The following is an 18760-nucleotide window of genomic DNA, read 5'->3' as shown; positions in this document are numbered from 1 at the left end:
CGGGGCCTAGTTTGCATGCTTGTTCTAGTCACCACAGAGATCACAAAAATACATGGCATACACCACTGGAAAGATGCAATGGCATACAACAAAACACATGTAGAGCTCATGCCCATAAGATGCACAGATTAAATGATACAAAAATGACAAATCTCCAAGTTCTGATAAGAACCAGCAGATAACAGCAACTAGCCCTCTTCCAACAGCGATTTGGGCATCAAGATGACCCCTAATGAGCATGGTGCAATTGAACAAAATGTAGAGCATCACGAGACGAACAATTTGACATATTACACACACAAATCTAAGCTACATGCAAGGAGTTATGTAGCTGTGAACAGAGGCATATGCTGTAGGAAAATCAGGACTTAGAGAAAATTAGAGGGCGCTCGGGGGAAAAGTCAACCGTACGGGCTCCGGATCTGGATCGAGCCTGGCGAGCTCGTGCTCGCCCTCGTCAGCGGCGATGGAGGGAAGGCGAGGCGGCGGCCAGAGGAGAGGGGGAGGGAGGCCGGAGGGGCGCGGTCGGCGGAGAGGAGGCCGGTCGCCGGCGAGCGGTGGCGCGGCGCCGGCGGGAAGGCGGTCGGCGGCGGTGAGCCGCGGCGGGGCGGCGCGGCGCCGGCGCGGAGGCGGAGGTCGGGCGGCTCGGGCGCGAGGAGGAGGGCGGCGGCGGGCGCGCGGGCCGCGCGGGCCAGCTGCTGGCCGGACGGGCCGCGGCGTACGGCGCGGGCGACGGCGACACGTGGCGGCGGCGGACTCGCGGGAATTTCGTCCGGTGCCGGGCGGACGTGTCCGGCGCGCGGAGGGACGAAGCTAGGGTTTGGACCGAGAATGGTATTTCGGGATGCCCACATATTTATAGGTAGAGGGAGCTAGGACGCTCCAAATAAGGTGCGGTTTTCGCCCACACGATCATGATCGAACGACCTAGAGCATGGAAGCAAGTTTGGTGGGTTTTGGGCTGGTTTTTGTGGGGGGTTTTGCTGGACACTCAAATGGACTTTGCGAATGTCCGGTTAACCGTTGGAGTACCAAACGACCTCCAAATGGAACGAAACTTGACCGGTAGTCTCCGGGTGGTATAATAAGGCCACTTGACAAGCCTCGGTCCATTCCGAGAAAGTTTGACACCCGCACACGACAGAAAACAAGAGGGGTGCACCGGAGGAGATAGGAGCGCCGGATTGCAAAACGGACAACGGGGAAAATGCTCGAATGCATGAGACGAACACGTATGCAAATGCAATGTGCATGATGACATGATATGAAATGCATGACATGAACAAAATGCAAAACGAAAAACAAAACCCGACCACGGAGGGAATATCATAACACAGCCGAAAGTGGCAAGAGTCGGAGTTACAAATATGGCAAGTTACATGCGGGGTGTTACAATCCCGAAATGATAAACATTTTTTAAGAACTTATTGATTGGCCAAAAAAATCGTTTTGTTTTTGTAAGCAAGCAAGACGTGGGACAATTGAGTTTGTTTAAGGGAAAACCAGTGGTAAAAAAATCAGCGCTGGGAGGGAAAACAAAAAAAATAAGGATGTAATGAAAAGGGAACTTTATGTATTTTCAATATAATGATACGTGTATATGAACAAGTAAAACTATAGGTAGAGATTAGAAAACAGAAATAGGACATGGCGTTTCAATAGGAAAATAGAACTGGGCTGTGTGTTTGATTCAGTAAAAAAACTGCCTGCGGATATTGTAAGACAAAATATAACTAACGCTGGTGGGCTAGAGGCCAGTAGATACTTGCTGGATCTTATTGCCCCATTATCGTCATGGGTTGGGCCTGTTAAAAACAAAACCAAGCCTGGGCAGTTTACAGCCCAGTTGAAACTTGCTCGACCTGAAAAAACAATATACCTGCTCAATAAACGAGAGAATTCTGCAAGTATAGACTGATAACTGGGATCCAGCAGGTATAATGTTCTTTCATCGTGATAATAAGTTCACGCACTTGTTTCGAAAAATTTGGAGAACTGGGAATTCGAACGGCAGGTGCTTATGCTACCCATCAAATAAAAATCAGGTGCCTGAAAAATCGTTTCGAAACAAATGATTCAATTTATATCCATGTCGACCCTCGGCATGATGGTTGGAAGCAAATACCAAGTTCATACCGAAAGATCGTTAACAACAATACCAACTAGCGGACGACAAGGTAGTATAAGTACCAATACTAAACTAACTTATAATCTTTTTAGTCCTGGGCCTAGTGTTCGTCTGGTAGAAAATCTTGCAGAGGACCAGCTCCCGCTCCTTCTCTTGCTCCATATCCCGGAGGTAGTACTGGTGCATCACCCAGTTGGTCCTCTGCTGGTCGAAGCTCTTGTTGGTGTGCAGCAGCAGGACCTTTTTGCTGCCCGTCTGCCGGCCGTTAACCATAACCGACAAGGTATGCCGGTCTTGTGCCACATCGCGTGAATGCCGCACTCCGACTGTATCTTGCGACGCGTACACGTTCCCCTTCCGAACGCCCTGGAATTGCGCTGGAAGAAATACTTACTTAGGTCACTCAGTGTGATACCTGCAGTATTGTTGAATACAAGTTTTAGTGTACGTAGTTGGCATTTTCATAACATCTTTGGCATGTTGCAGTCACTTGTTTCACTATTTATTAACTGTCAAATTGTAATTGCTTCACTAGGTCTACGCGTAAAAAGAAAAATAAAGCTATAAACAAAGAAATATGTTTGTGCAAGTAGACGGCCGATCGGCGTCTTACCTAGAAGTTTCTTAGGATGGGTGTAGCATATGCAGTGCTCGCTGCCGATGGTTGGTATGAACCAATCGATGAGTGGGTGAGATCTTGCGCTGTCAGCACTCACTTTGGCCTCAAGGTGCTCGATCAGCTCATGATCCGTGGGATCGAACTTGACGCCAGCCGGCAGCACCAGCCAATCCTTCTTGGAGTTGCATCGGTTAATTCTAATTATATGGTACTCAATATATGATCAATTGACTGTTTTAAGTGAATGATGAAAGATTTCGACAGATAAGTGGTAGTACTCCAAATCTAAAGTCCACAATACCCGAACACGCTGCCGGGGTTCTTGTGTCACCTCATGCGCAGCGTGTTGTCACGTCAATTCAATGCGAGGACATGATGAATAATTTGACCCACGTATACTAGTACTGCTACTATAGTACTTACTAGTCGTATTTAATGTCACATTTTAACCACAGGTTTAACTAACAAAATGTCAATTCATGTCACCAAAAATTATTTCACTGGAAACTATGTTCAAATACGAATAAAACGATATAATTTTTTATGACATGCATTAACATTTAGTTAGTGAAATTTCTGGTCAAAATTTGACATCAATTATGAAGGGGACCAATAAACCAGGAGGGAGGTAGTTGTACGAGTAGCGCAATATACGGTATAAAGGACTAGTATAAATTTAAAAATGAAGTATAAGAAGTTACAAGGCTGTGCGACAGACCTTGTAGGCTACATGAGTAATACAAAATATAGAGCATGATTGGTTTGCTGCCAACATTTGGCTAGCCAAATGCTGACATTGCCAAATATTGGCAATACCAACACTTGCCAACTATTGGCAACTTTCTATGAGATGGCAAGACGATTCGGTAACCAACCAAGTAGTAGCCAATATTTGACACAATGCCAAACATCGGCATGCCAATTTTTGACATCAAACCAATTATGCTCATAATTCTCATTAGACAACGCTTTCACCAACAAGTAACAGTTACTCTCACCCTCTTATAGGGGGCCGATCTGTTTCCGACGAAGACTGCCCGAACCCACCTCCGCCCATTACACGCTGCACCCGCACCTGCCCCTCCCGCCGACGCGCCTCACACCCCCCCACCTCCTGCCGCGCGCCTCCACCTTCTACCGCAGCCGCCGCCTCCACCTTTCGCCGCGGCTGACGCCCCCACCGCCCGCCGTGGCTGCCGCCCCCACCTCTCGCCGTAGCCGCCGCCCCAACCACCTGCCGGCCTCCTTCCGTCCCATCCGGCCGCCCTCCGTCCCGCGCCACCTTCTTTCCTTCCTAGGGCGCTGGTCCGGATGCCAGTCGTCGCTCCCGGATCCCGGCGGCCTCCCGGCTCCCACCTCGCCTTGCCCCTGCTCCTCAACTCCGGCGTCCTCCCTCCATCCTGCACCGCCCCTGGCCACCCTCCACTTCGCACCACCTCGCCACTAGCCTACCCTCCGTGCACTGCCCCTGTCCATCCTCGCGCCACCGCGGCTTCCAGGCCGTTCACCGCCGACACCACAATACGTTCACCGTTGACACACGAGGCCGTTCAACCACGCAATGGTGTGGTCTGGCCTTTCCCCTTCCTCTTTTTATGTAGCATTTTCTGAAAATATCACACTTTCAACTGAAAATAAAAAATGAGTCATGCAAGTTCAGATATAACTGCTTCAGGAGTTCAAAAATCTGAACAAACGAAAGCTCAAAACAAAGACAAAGAAATGTTTCCTTCATAAGTTAGTTTTTTCTTTGGTTAATTTCTTGTTATGGACAGTACAGTGTAAATTTTTGTGTAAAAGTTTAAACCACAAAATCTGAAAAAAGTCCATGCCTGTTGTTCAGGTATAAGCCACAAAAAAAAGTTCAGAAAATGTCGTACGAGCTATTCTATTTTCAGACATAAGTTCAGGTATATTATTTTTGAATCAGAATGATTCCAGAGTTTTGATTCAGAACTTGAACTATTGTAAAGATTGTAAATTGAACTTTTTGTTCTTCTAAGTATTGGCACTACAAAATACAGACACACTCAGTTCAATTAATTATTTTAGTTCCGTTCAATTTCTTGTTTTAGTTCAGGTCAATTATTGTTTTAAGATTCAGGTCGGTTCAATTCTTGTTTTAAGCTTCAGTTCAGTCCAAGCTTCGGCAAATGACGGCCGCGCCAAATCTGTAGTGGCAACAGGAGGGTCAAGTCGCTGTGGTTGGAGGACGGGGCCCTGCTGCAGCTCCGCATTAGATACAAGCGCCGCATTGAGCGGCTGCCCTCTACTGTGACAAACGAATAGCTACTGTGAACATCTGAAAATATGTAGATCTGAATTGCAATCAATACGAAAAGGTGTGTTCAACTCATTCTGAAACTTTTATATATAAAAAGCTCATCCTGAAACTAGAGATTTGTCTAGAGCCTTGAACATGTAGCCCATTCAAACGAAACTGCAAAAACTGTCCGAACATGCACTGTATTATAAAAGAATTGTTCATCAATGGATTCTGATAAATTCACTATTTTGCTTTCAGTGAGAAGTAACTCTACTAGGCGCAAGAACAAGAGACTAACTTGCATGAGTACTCTTTTGTTTCAGCCAATACTTCTTACTCTGAATTCTAAAAGAAAATCCCAGATTTCAATGATAAAACTTGACCGGAGGTGAAGCGGCGATCAAATAGAATATAAACAAGCTTTTGATTTTGTATGGGGACTGGCCGATTGCAGTTCACTGAGACGTTCGATGTGGACAGGGGAGGTGATTTTTCTCTCTCCAAATGATGATGTACTGATGTTTTGCTTTACTTAGCGCAAGTTCGTGACACATAGCTCAAGGGAAACTGTATTTCCCTGTTGTTTTCATTTTACTATCGTTGGCTTGTGTTTCTTAAAAAATGTTAGAAAGTTCGAGGATTATTGCTGAGAAATTTTTTAATGTATTCTATTTTTATGAGTTAGCATGTATTCTGGTGTTTTTGGGGGTCGGTAAGTTCACCGATCAAAATCTAAAAAGTTCATACTCAAGAGGCGAGTAAGTTTGATGGATTGTCTAAATTTTCTTTACTGGGAAAAAATCGGGAGTTAAAAAGAAACCATGTAGAAGTTTTTTTGATTTTTTCTCAACCGCTACTGTACTTTGCTGTTCGGCCAGTTCTTGTGTTAGTGATTCAAAATTAGCGCCCAAAGTAGGGCAAACCATGATGCATGGTGGAACAGGTTATGCTTTTGCTTTTCAATTATTTTTCCATGTCGACGATTCCACGTGTGCACCTTTGGGTTGTAGGTAGATGGGCTTAGTGGTGAGTGCCAACCTAAACATAGTTCTTGTGATGAAAAATGCCCTGCAATAGCATAAGATCCATTTCATCATAGCATTGGTGCTAGATACTTTTACACATAATTCATACTAAACTGTAAGTTATCTCTGAAGCACTCTGTGTAGGAAATTATCTCGTGAGTTGTGTGTAGCGTTTGTGCCTGGTGGGTGTTCATATAAATCCCTAGGTGGCCACTATTGGCAGTTTTGTGTGTTTCAAATTCTTTTCTAAACAAATTATTAGTATGACAAAGGAATTTTCTTCTTCTTATTTTGCTGCACAACCATGGAAGTTTAGAATACATTAGCACTCTGTGCGTCCAACAGAGGTGATTTTTTGTGCTCGATTAATGCAAGCCTTTTTTGTGCTACTTAGTAGTTTATGTAAATGCTAGTGAGATGAATAGCTATAGAAGTGGTTTGTGCTGATAATACAGGGCTCATATTTTTCTTAACGGATACTTATGCAGAACGCTCGAGCTACAGCAGCTCCCAGGCCGTTCACCGTCGGCACCATAGTCCGTTCACCGCCGACACCATAGGCCGTTCACCGACGCAACGATGAGGCCTGGCCATCGTCACCCACGACCGCGCACTCGCATCTCTCCAGCTTCAAGTAGTGTCCTCCTCTAGCTGCAGGACGCGTTCTCCTCCAGCTGCAGGACAATGCTATGGTGCACATTCAAGGCAGCAAGCACACCACAGGTCGCAGCGCCGCCGTCGACCACATGTGCGCATGCGTGCGATTGATGCGTGTGTGCCTTAGGTATGCATCTCAATGCCTCCGCCCTTCCTCTTTTCATGTAGCATATTCTGAAAATGTTGTTGCGTTGCCAGGTCTCCAATTAGTTCAACTACAAATAATTACATCCGTTCGACTACATATATTACACTAGTTCAACTGTGTGGGTTGCACCAATTGACCTAAGTTTTTACATATGTTATCACTTCAGAAAAACTGTAGATTTTGGTGATGCAAGCTTAGTTATTTTTTCTATTTCCTATAAGTACAAGTGATCAATTGCTATAAGTTGGCGGGTTGTTTACTCAGGCAGTTAAAAAAGTGGTCATTGTTGTCTTTTTTTAAAGATGTTCGAGTGATTCTTGTAAAAAATGCTGCCTATATTAAGACAAGAACTCCTTCCTCCATGGGCTGTCTCAGTTCAACTGGTTAAGCGTCTCAGTCCAACTATATTGACTATGCCCAGAACAGTAAAAACAGTACATTTTTTATACATGGTTAATATACATGGTTGGCAAGATGACTATAGTTTTTATAGCAAAAAACAGTACATTTTTTCAAGAAAAGTTTCTGTTTGAACTTCTCCGATTAATATAGATGAACTCGATTATCTTTTTAATATGCACTCACATGAGCTCGTTTGGATTTGTATGTATATTTGTAACACAATCAGTTGAGATCTCGAGAGACCGTAAGTTCAGTCAGCCTTGGCATCACGAGCGGGTTCAGTTCGATCTCGCACAGTGGGCAGGTCCCCGATGGTGTGTGCGTCAGGTCTACTCGCACGAGTGGACGTCAGATCACGCAAGTGGGCAGGTCCCCAATGGTAAGAACTAAGAACTTGTTCTATTCCTGCTGCTATCAAGCTGTTTGTTGATATGCTTACAAGAAATGAAATATCCTTTTTGATGTTTCTTTGTTGCCAAATAAAAAGCTAATATTTATGGACATGTGCAGTATAAACATTTGTTATGGAGTAGTACACATTTTAAAACTTTTATATAATTGCAAAAAAAAGGTATTCTCATTCCCAAAAACCTACAAAAAAACATCAACTTATATTGATAGTTTTGGTTCTAGTCCTTATGGCCTGGTTCTAGTAACTGTGTTGCCTGCGCGTTTTAGTTTTTTGTTATCTCTCCTGGATGCTTTTGAAGAGCTTCAATTGTTTTTAGTTCATCTTTTGAATTCTTTTCAGTACATCTACTTGTACCTAAGCAGGGGAAAGCTAGAAGAGAGGGGGTAGACATGGCGTCGGAGATGGTGCTCAGGAGGATCCATTCCATCTGCTGTCTCGCCGGCGACCACCGAGCGCAGCTGTTCGGCAGCAGGGAGGGGATCCATCATTCTGCAGCAACGCATATGAGCAAGCCGGTGCGGGCAGCGCAAGCAAGGTTTGCCCTTTACTTTACCCCCGAATTTCTCCTAGTAATGGACAGATGAGGTATCTCTTTGTGTCGCGGTAGTACGCACTGTTGATGGTGGCCTTCCTTTGTGGCACTACTACTTTGCCACCTAGAGTAGTACTGCTACTACTTATCATGTTGCTAAAACCTAGCAAAAGTACATGTATTTGATTAATGGTTCTGTAGGAAGAAAAATTTCACCAATATATAATCTCTAGGTTTAGTAAAGCTTTTTGTTTAGTAGCTGATACTGCTCAAGTTTATTTCTTGTTGTACATATGATGTCCAATTTCTTCTTTCAATTCGGTTCAATTTATAAATTTCATTCAGTTAAAAATTCTTATTGTAGTTGGAGTTCAGTTTCTTTTTTGAGTTCATTTCAGGCATGTGTTTGAACTTGCAACCTCACTGCCTTAAGCTACGATCTCAAATAGAATTGTACTAAATGCAGGTACTAGGTGGTGGCATTGCTTCACTTCTCTTGTTACATTCTCTTCGCCCAAATTCAGAGGATCAAGAAAATAAAATATCATTGTTTTGACATGCACTACTCAAAAGAAGGCATTTTTGTTGAAAAATTGTTTTGCTTGACATGTACTTGCCAACAATTATGTATAATAAATCATGGCATTGTGTGTAGAAAAAGATATATTGTGTGTTATGTTGTTGTATTGAGTTGCTATCTATTGCTAATTGTATGATGTTGCTATTGCTCTCCGTGTCATGTTATGCAAGTTGACACCGAGTACACGTTGGATGATATACTTATACAGTAAATAGCTAAAAACTGATTTCTTCCTGTTTTTATTTTTCGCCCTTGCCTGTTTGATGTTATGCCCACGTGAAAAACATTTGGAAGTTTAGCGAGGGAAAATACTTGTTAGATTCATTTAAAAAGTGTCGTATAGTTCAACTTTTATATATAATAAATTCATAATGAAATGTGGGAACAATTCAATATGTGTGTGTGTTAAAAACATAACAGTACATAGAAATTTGGTACGTACTCGTCGAAAAAAATCGCATCAGTTCGAGAGGCACGGAAAAGAAAATTTGGTGCCAATAAAGTTCGAGGGAAAAAACAACTTTAAAAGAAAACGTGAGAAGTTCACAAATTAATTCTGTGACATTGACGTCCAAGTTCTACAACTGATCCGTACAAACAAAAACGGTGGTCCGTTCTACAAAAGAAAAATGGTTTAAATAAAAATATTGATCAGTACAAGTTAAAACGGTGGTCCGTTCGGAATAAAAGAAATGACAGAAATTCAAAATGTAAAAGTTCAAGCAAAAGGAAACCCCATGCAATTCAAATGGTAAAAGTACAAGTCATAAAATAAGAGAAGTCTAGAACATCGTTGTAAAAAATGTTTAGTTCAAAATGAAAGAATAAAAAATATTTTCTTTTTGAAAAAAATTATCATTCAGTTCGATGATATAAACCATGCAAGTACAGGGCTGACGATACAATAACATTCAGTTCAACAATATAAACCATGCAAGTTCAGGGTTAGGATACAGTAAACCATTGAAAATTTACGAGAAAAATATTACCCAAAAAACAGAGCAAAGTCTAGTTAGTGAGAACACGCTTAGTACAAACCCATGCAAGCATCATTACAAGTACCTTTTTTGGAACCATTTAAAATTACTCTAAGAAAATAGCTCAGTACAAACATACACATATATCAGTACGACTACTCTGTTTTTCAGACGAGAAAACAGCAGGATCCGTCATGCCGTATTCAAGATTACTCTTAAACGGTTCCGAAGTAGAGAAAACGTCCAACGTGACTAAGTTTCGCATTTTCGATAGCTATCCAACGGTATATTATCTGCCCCATTTCGACAAACTTTTTAAAAAAACCGCGTTCAAAACCAATTTTAACCATATCTGAATTCGTATTTAAACCGTAAGGAATTAGAAAAAAATTATATACGCAAAAGTTGCGTATTTTCCATAGCTTTCCAACCCGTATCATTTGCGTCAATCCGACAAACCGTTTGCAAAAAACAGTGAAAAAATGTTTCACCTAGAATTTCACCGTTTTTCAAATTACTTTTAAATCATATAGAATTTGAAAAAAATAGTAGATATATGGAAGATGTGTATTTTCACAAGCTTTCCAAGGCCATCTCATTTGCTCAATTCCGACAAACCGTTTAAAAATTAAGTCCAAAATACGATTCGCGTTTTCGGTTTTGAAAAAAAAAGTTTTTTCAAAGCTGCTGTTAAATCATAATTTTTTGCGAAAAAAAATTATAAGATTGTAATGTGGATGTCAAGAGCTTTCCAACGATATATTACACGCCCCGTTTCGAAAAAAAATTGCAAAAAAATTTGAACTAAAGAAGACAATTTTTAACAGCAACAGAAAGCATCAGTTCAACCGCTCGAATTTCGTCAGTTCAACCGCTTGAATTCATCAGTTCAAGTAGGGTAACAGAATAATATTCTGTTACGCGTAACAGAATAGCCTAGATGTGTGTATATATATCAGTACGTTTGTAGAACCTGAGTTAGACAGCCTGAACTTCCGTCTGTAGGAACCCGACCTTCGGGCTATCTTCGCAACCGTGTCTCTCCGCGCGAATTATCCGGGTCAGTTGTGTTCTATATGATGTAAGTGTAATCTAGAAACTATTTTTAGCAACTAAATGCCCGTTTTAAATAGGAATCTCGCTCGTTGGCAGATTTTGCTCTCGGGTCGTGATGAACTTGCGTCTTTTGCAATTTTACTGACTGAGTTGTTCGACCTGAACTTCCCCCTGTGCTAGGTTGAACTTCCGCCAACATTGCCCAAATGGGGCTTGCCATATACCGTTGAAAAGCTATGGACACGAGTATCATGACCCAAGTTAAAATTTTGGCAAAATGTAAGCGGTTTAAGAGCAGTTTTGGAAACCATTTTTTCTTCAAACAAAAAACGTGAATCGTATTTTCAATCGCATCTCTGAACCGTTTATCGGAATGAGGCAAATAATATGGCATTGGAAAGCTGCTGCAAAACCGCTTCTTCCACATTTTAAAAGTTTTCTCTAATTCCCTATGGTTAAAGAGTAATTTGAAAAATCATAAAATTTCGCAAACCGAACAACCGAGTTCGTATTTTCGATGCCGTTTCTAAACAGTTAATCCAATTGAGACAAATAATATGGGTTTGGAAAGTTTATGAAAATGCCTTACTTTTTCATGTTGAAAGTCTTTTCTAATTTTGAATGGTTTAAGAGTAATTTAGAAAACGGCACAAGTTACACCGAGTTCGTATTTTTGAGCTATTTTTTTACCGTACCTCCGAATGCAACAAATGATATGTTGTTGGAAAGCTTGAGGACATGCAAAACTTTTTGGTATATATTGTTTCTCCCAATTACTTACGGTTTTAAGTCAATTTTGAAAATGCCTAAAAACATATTTTCGCCGTAATTTCTACAAACTTTATCGGAATGGGGCAAATAATATACCGCTGAAAAACTACGGAAAATGCGAAAGTTTTTCATGTTGATGGTTTTCTCTGATTCCCAGTCGATTTCAAGTAATTTCGAAAACGGCGAGATCATTCGTTCTGCCTTTATCGCGAAACAGATTCTTTGAAAATGCACCGCGTGAAGAACTTGAACTTCTCGCCATGTCTAATTGAACTTCACTCTGTTTTTTCATGTGCTTTTTTTGCTCGTAGCTCTCCATCTATTCACCGGAATTTAGCAAGTGATATACCAATGGAAAGCTGCTGTAAACACACAACTTCCCCGTGTTGATCATTTTCTCATGCTCGCGACAATTTTAAAAGTTTTTCATCTGAAATTCATTCAGTGTAGTTGGTGAACTTCCTGCTGTTTTCACGTTGAACTTCTGTGACATATTTTCGTTTGTAATTTTCTCATCCATTTCGTGAGTGTTACACAAATGATATTCTTTTTGTACAAACCTTTCTCACAATATTTTTTTAACTTTCTCCGACCAAGGACTTGAACTTACACAAATGATATTCCTGCCATTCTGAAGTAAATTAGAAAATGACGAGATCATGATTTCTGCCTTCATCGCGAATGGAAATGCACTACGTGAAGTAGTTCAACTTCTTGGGCATCTCTGTTTGAACTTCACTCTGTTTTTGACGTGCTGTTTTTTGCACTACGTGAAGTAGTTGAACTTCTGGGGCCTGTCTGTTTGAACTTCACTCTGTTTCACTTTATTGTATTTTCTTATATGAAATACACACCATGTAGTACATGAACTTCCGGTTGTTATCACTTCGAACTTCTCTCCGGTTCGGGAGAATTATTTTAAAACACAAAAAACAACAAATTTTTTATGTATTTTGGACATCTAAATACACGGTGAACCTCTCTCACAAGAATTTTTTGAACTTTTCCTCGCCGAGGACTTAAACTTCTAGCAACCATTTTTTTCGTTTATGAGTTGTTTTTAAAAGTGCAAAAAATGGCGTTGTGTTTTTTATTTTTTGAACACGTAAATCCTAGGTTTTAATAAACTCTGAACTTCTTTGTTATTTCAATTTGAACTTCACCTTTTTATTTTTTTCGTAAAGAATTGTATTCAATTTTTATACAGAAAACATCAAACATGGAAAAACAAGGTGAACCTCTCTCACAAGAATTTTTGAACTTGTCCGGACAGTGCACTTGAAATTCTTTCAACAAACCTTTTAAGCTTTTATTTTTCCATAGTTTTATTTTCACATGAAATGCGTTGCTTGCAGTACTTGAACTTCTCGTTGTTTTCACTATGAACTTCTTTCAATAGGTAAGGATTTTTTGAATACATCAAACCGTGTTTTAAATGGTATACATGAAAATCTTAAACCACTCATCGAAATGTGGCACATAATATACCCGGTGGAAAGCTTATAAATCGCAGCAAGTTTTTCATGTAGACATGGGTTACAAATTCGTTGTCGTTTGAGAGCGGTTTTTAAAATGGCAAAACAACGTTGTTTTTTGCTTTTTAAAACAACATGTAAATGAACGACATACGTCTCGTAAATATAATTTTTGAACCATGCAAGGTGGAGCACATGAACTTCTTTCAACAAACCTTTTAGGCTTTTAGTTTTGTATTCTTTTATTCTCTTCTGAAACGAAGTAGTTGAACTTCTCGCTATTTTCACCTTGAACTTCTGTATGTATTTTTGTTCAACCTCTCTCACAAGAATTTTTGAACTTTCTCGGGTAGAGCACTTGAACTTCTAGCAACAAATTTTTTAGCATTTTCTTTTTCATTCCTTTTTAATACAAAATTCACACCGTGTAGTACGTGAACTTCTAGCTCTTATCAATTTGAACTTCTCTCTGCTTCTCTTTAGTAACGTAAAAAATCCGAGTTTTTTATAGACATTGAACCGCTCTAACTTTTTTATTTGAACTTCTTTGTGTGTGTTTTTAGAAATGTGAAAATTAGAGTTTTGTTAGAAACATCGAACTTCTTCGTTACTTTGAATTGAACTTGTTGGTCTTATTCTTCAGTAACCGGAAAAATTTGAGTTTTTAAATGAATATCAAACTGCTCTGCTTTTAAAAATTGAACTTCTTTGTTATTTTTGAATTGAACTTATTGGTCTTATTCTTCAGTAACCGGAAAAATTTGAGTTTTCAAAGAAATATCAAACTGCTCAATTTTTTTAATTTGAACTTCTTGGTTTTATTTCTTTTACTAACGGAATAATTTCTAGGTTTGTAATAAACATCGAACCGCTCATCTATTTTTAATTTGAATTTCTTGATTTATTCATTAGTAGTGAAGAAAATCCTAGCTTCGCAACAAACATCGAACCTTTTAAAAAAAATTGAACTCCCCAAGGTTTCATCTATGAACTTCTTGGTTCTCATCCTCTTAACTCCAATTTTTTTTTGCAATCTCATGGGTTTATATTGTGTTGAAATATCTTTTATTCTTCTAGACTTACATCTATCGAGCAATAGAACTGTTTGAAAAATAATTGTACCTACCTTACTCATGGATGAAACTAATCTCTTTTGATTCGGAAAGGTGTGTAACACATAGCACGAATAGAGGCAATTCTTCTAATTATTTTAATTTGAGACAAACACAAATAGCTTCCACATATTACTTCTATTTATATTTTTTGGAATAGAGAAACAAAAACTAAATTTTACAATGAGAAGTTAATTATTATTATTTTTGCAGTGTGAAAAGTAGCATTTTTTAGTGAACTTTAGTGTTGTTTTATTTTCTGCCTTTTTAATACCAATTGGACTATGCAAGTTTCGCATGGTGAACTTCTGTCTTTTCATTTTTCAATAAACACAACGAATTGCTACACACAACATTTTAATATAAATACCCGAACAGTTGCTCATAGTCAGTTTTTTGGCTCAGACACTAACTTTCTTGCAGCCACATGTACGACTGAACTTCAGACAAGAAGTTGTTTAGAAACACTACATAAGTGGACATAGTACAACAGCACGGAAACAAGATTTCTGCTACCGGAGCAAATTCAAAGCAGCTGTGATCTAAACTTTTGTGTTCTAACTTAGTTGGGTTCACAACATGAACTTCATAAAAATCTATACAACATACATCACAGCACATAAGCAGCACACACAGTGCACGCATAAACGCGGGCATGCACGCACACAATAGTGCTTAGCATGTTCCCCATGCCACACTTAGGGCGCACTCATAGGGCGTTGATGACTGGCCGCAGAGGTCGCGAGGACACAGGGCAGCTGCGGCGGCAGACGGGAGGTCGCACACTATGCAGTGCCTTCATGGACAAGTTAGAAGCACTAGGGCAAGCGCTTAAGGACTCCGATGACCACACCTGTAGCAAAGAGGTAGAAGTTCAGTTTTAGGTACAAGTTTAAATTTCAGATTTTTCAAAGGCACTTGCATGAACATGCTGATGGCAAAAGCAAGCATATAGCAGGAGACTATAACCCGTAAAAACAAAAGCTAATACATGTTCAATAGTAGCCTGGAAGCACACACATACAACCATAATTAAACTTGGCATAGAGCTATAGTAGGACTTCACGATGGCCGATGTATAGCCATAGTAGAACTTGGCGTATAGCCATGGTTGAACTCTCGCCATCAGTGTATAGCATATCATTAAGGCTACAAAATAGAACATGAATCAGCTAGAAAAGAAGAGCACAACATCTGAACCTTCCATGGCCATGGGATACGAGCATTACCACACAATAGAAAATAGTACAATACCACTTACCTATTACAATTTTTTCAGTCTGGTAGTAACTAGCTCAAACGAATTTCAGGTCAATCTTTTTGGTTCAGGTTCAATTGACCACTTCTGAAAATGTCCAGGCTCTAAAATCCAACTCCGCAATTTTTCCAGTCTGGTAGTACTAGCTCGACCAAATAGTGCAATCCCGATCTTCTTAAGAATATGATGACCATTTTGAGGAGAGTGCGGTGTTGCATTTTTGTGTCATTATATTTTTGCAACTCAAGTAGACTTGTCCCTATTTGGTTGAGCCTGTACTATTTGGTCTCTTTGAATGACCTGAACTTCCGAACAAGAATACAGAAAAAATATATGCTATTTAAGCATATAGCAGGAGACTATAACTACTTGCTTCGGTTGAGCCCGTACTATTTAGGCATATAACAAGCATATAGCAGGAGACTACAGCAGCTCTTCTTCCGATGTTCAAATATGACGAGCTGAACTTTTTCACAACAGTAACTAGCTCAACCGAAGCAACTTATGATGACCTGAACTTCTAAAGAAGAATACACCAAAATGCAGAGTTTGATTTTTAGAGACGCAAGTTCTTCCAAATTGCATTAATCAAACACTAGCACCATATCAGACTCCACACACCCCTGCAGTTCAATCAGTCGAGGTAGCTAAGTTAAGTTAACAGAAGTTTTTACCTCACCAAGACATCCATGTGCAGGAGCATGTCGCAGAAAGCATGCCTGCCCAGGCTGGGGCCATTGCCGTAGGACAGTATAGTGGTGGGCGACACTGCTGGTTGACCCAGTGCAGGGAAGGTTTGGCCGGTCTACCCACGCTCACCGCCGCCCTAGCCTAATTGTTAAAACTGCATCCAAAATGAGCAGCTATATAGGAAATAAGCGCTACCTCACTCCAACCTTTAGACGAATAAAGAGAAATCTGAATGTTTTGTTTGTTAAACCTTCAGATCCATATAATAACAAACATGTACTGACCGCATGCTTTTTTCAAACAGAGCATATTGTATTTCTTTTAGGACACAAAGCATGAATGATTAGTGAATAAGCAATATAAAAGAGGAATTTTGCTAATTGCATATACGTCCATATCTGTATCATATAGAGATCAAAGATAGAGAGATGCTGCTTTTTCCCTTATATGATGGTTTGGTTCTCTTTTATCAGTACAACTAGAGTTCCTACTAGACATTAGCGCAAACACATTACTGACAGCCAAAGCATAAAATTGCTAGCATGTTATGGTCGCGCCCTGATTCGTGATGCATGGGAAGGGGAAGCAGTGGGGCGCCTGAGCTCCACCAGCCACGCACGGGGTGTCACAGGGGTGTCCACGACGGATTTAGGAGCTACAACATCAGTAGAAACCGAACTGTAGAGTGCAGAGGAGCCGACCTTCACTCCAGCGCTGAGGAGGTCACGAGCGTGATGGACGAGGCCGATGGATGACTGAAACTGTAAAGACTAAAGAGGCATCTTTAACAAAAATGTTGAGCAGACCTCCAACTTTTGTCCCTACAGTTTCTTCGGTTCTTCACCTTCCACTCATCCCTTTGCAAGCAACAAGCTACACCACCGTTTCCCTTGCTGGCTGCTGTAACAACATTCATTGTTAGTCTATTCATGGTCACTACAAGCAAAGATCACACCAGATATTCCCAATAGAAACATAAGTTTTATCCAAAGAAAAAAAGATTATTCTTTGCATTAATGAAGTTCATTTTTTTCACTTCTACTAAAACGTACAGAGTCTAAAAGATAGAACACATTCATCTCCGCAGTCCTCACGAGTAAAGTAAAAACAGGGTATGTACAAATGTTCATCCCAAATGAACACCGGTCATGAAATTTTCTGCACCATAAACATTGCAAAGCTCATTTCTTTTAACTGTTAAGAACTGATGATTTTGTTTTGTCAATGAACTCTTCTAACATATGTACTAGAACTTCTAAAAACTCAACATTATTTTGTAATGGATATAATGAACTCCTTAATTTCAGACATGAAAATTATAGAATTTTGTTTATAGGCAATCAAACTGACGTACAGAGGAGACGAGAAGGTTGACGAACAGAGACGACGTCGTTGCAGCCGAAGCCGGTGTAGGCGGTTGGCCTCGTCGAGACGACATCATTGCAGCCGAAGACGGTGTAGGCAGTTGGCCTCGTCGGCGACGCGCTGGAGGATGGGACTGTCGTCGCCTATAGTAGGAGATGAGGCCCGTGGAGGCACAGGCTGAGGAGGATCTTGCTCCATTTGGCGGTGGCCTGCCTCCCCTTTTGATGAGGGCGAATCTCTCAACCTGCTACTTTTCTTCAGTCTGGCTTGCTACTTCTTCATAGTACGACCTGCTATGGAGATCTCAACGCTGAGGAGGTAGCCAGCCTCGAACACAACTGCTGCGTCAGGATGGCCTCGATGCAGATAGACCGATGACACCAGGATGAAAAAAAGAAGGAGAGATAGATGCCCGCACAGACTGCTCGCACACTGTTTTGCACTCGCCCTGTTTGAACGTCTTCAGCTGATGGAATCGACCTTCCTGACGCTGCAGGGCTGGACTGGGCACCCTTGCGCCGGAAGTTGGGGCGCTGGAAATTGGGTGTGATAGACGACGCCGGAGTTAGGGGCGGCGGCGGCGCCAGAGGTTGGGCCAGGGATGGTGGCGCAGGGAGTTTGGGGCGGGCAAGGGGACGCCGGAGGTTGCGGCGGGAGAGATCTGGCGCCGGATGTTAGGGCGGCAGCGGCTGGCGCCGGATGTTGGCATGAACCACATGGCCGCATGTCGGGTTTGCAAAAGCCATCCATTGCATGGAAGCTTGATGCCTTTCACACACTAAAGATTATCTGGCAACAAGCTGTGTCGACGAATCTCTAGATATGGTGATTGATAAAACTCATGGTATGATGTGTAAACACAGTTCCCGCTGGCGAATGGAAGTTGCATAGCACGGTAATCATCGCCGGTGATATGATCGACGATTGGTTGGATGATCGGATAATTGAGCCCGAGGAACATGGAGTGGTTGTCGAGGCTGTAAACATGCCTCTAGTTGAATATGCCGGGCCCAACGGAGCTGGGATCTTTTTCGAACACGAAGCAACCATAGTCATCAATGTCACGAATGCCCCAGGCATTGTACTACATGTGGTATGATGTAATGGTTTGGTCAATTTGGTACGTGCAAATGAGTATCAAATGACCGCCGTCATCTGAACGAGCGATAAACCACCACCCATCGGCTGGTATGATATGAAGGCCAGCGCATGTGCGTCTGCTGCAACAATTCAAATTGGAGACCAAAAGGACAAAAATAAACAATCATGTTCAGAGTATGTGTGGAA

At 41.1% G+C, this 18760-nt stretch overlaps 2 long non-coding RNA genes across 8 annotated transcripts; one reads left to right on the top strand and one right to left on the bottom strand.

Annotated features, from left to right (window-relative positions):
* The first annotated feature begins 3783 nt into the window (after positions 1-3783).
* LOC109732697 (uncharacterized) lies at positions 3784-8915 on the top strand. 7 transcript variants are annotated; one of them, XR_002225441.4, is made up of 6 exons: positions 3784-5089; positions 5337-5498; positions 6527-6822; positions 7472-7624; positions 8020-8192; positions 8656-8915. It is a non-coding gene; the product is annotated as an uncharacterized lncRNA (long non-coding RNA). The 7 variants fall into 7 exon arrangements; XR_002225442.4 differs by having other exon boundaries at positions 3788-5089; positions 5272-5498; XR_012180861.1 differs by having other exon boundaries at positions 3801-4311; positions 4881-5498.
* Positions 8916-14500: 5585 nt separating this feature from the next.
* LOC120976080 (uncharacterized) lies at positions 14501-18365 on the bottom strand. The gene is made up of 3 exons (XR_005771378.3): positions 17463-18365; positions 16093-17008; positions 14501-15013 (listed from the first exon to the last, which is right to left on the bottom strand). It is a non-coding gene; the product is annotated as an uncharacterized lncRNA (long non-coding RNA).
* Positions 18366-18760: the final 395 nt, after the last annotated feature.

The sequence above is a fragment of the Aegilops tauschii genome, chromosome 1, assembly GCF_002575655.3.
Source record: "Aegilops tauschii subsp. strangulata cultivar AL8/78 chromosome 1, Aet v6.0, whole genome shotgun sequence".
NCBI classification, from domain to species: Eukaryota; Viridiplantae; Streptophyta; class Magnoliopsida; order Poales; family Poaceae; genus Aegilops; species Aegilops tauschii.
This window is presented reverse-complemented; position numbering and strand designations above follow the sequence as displayed.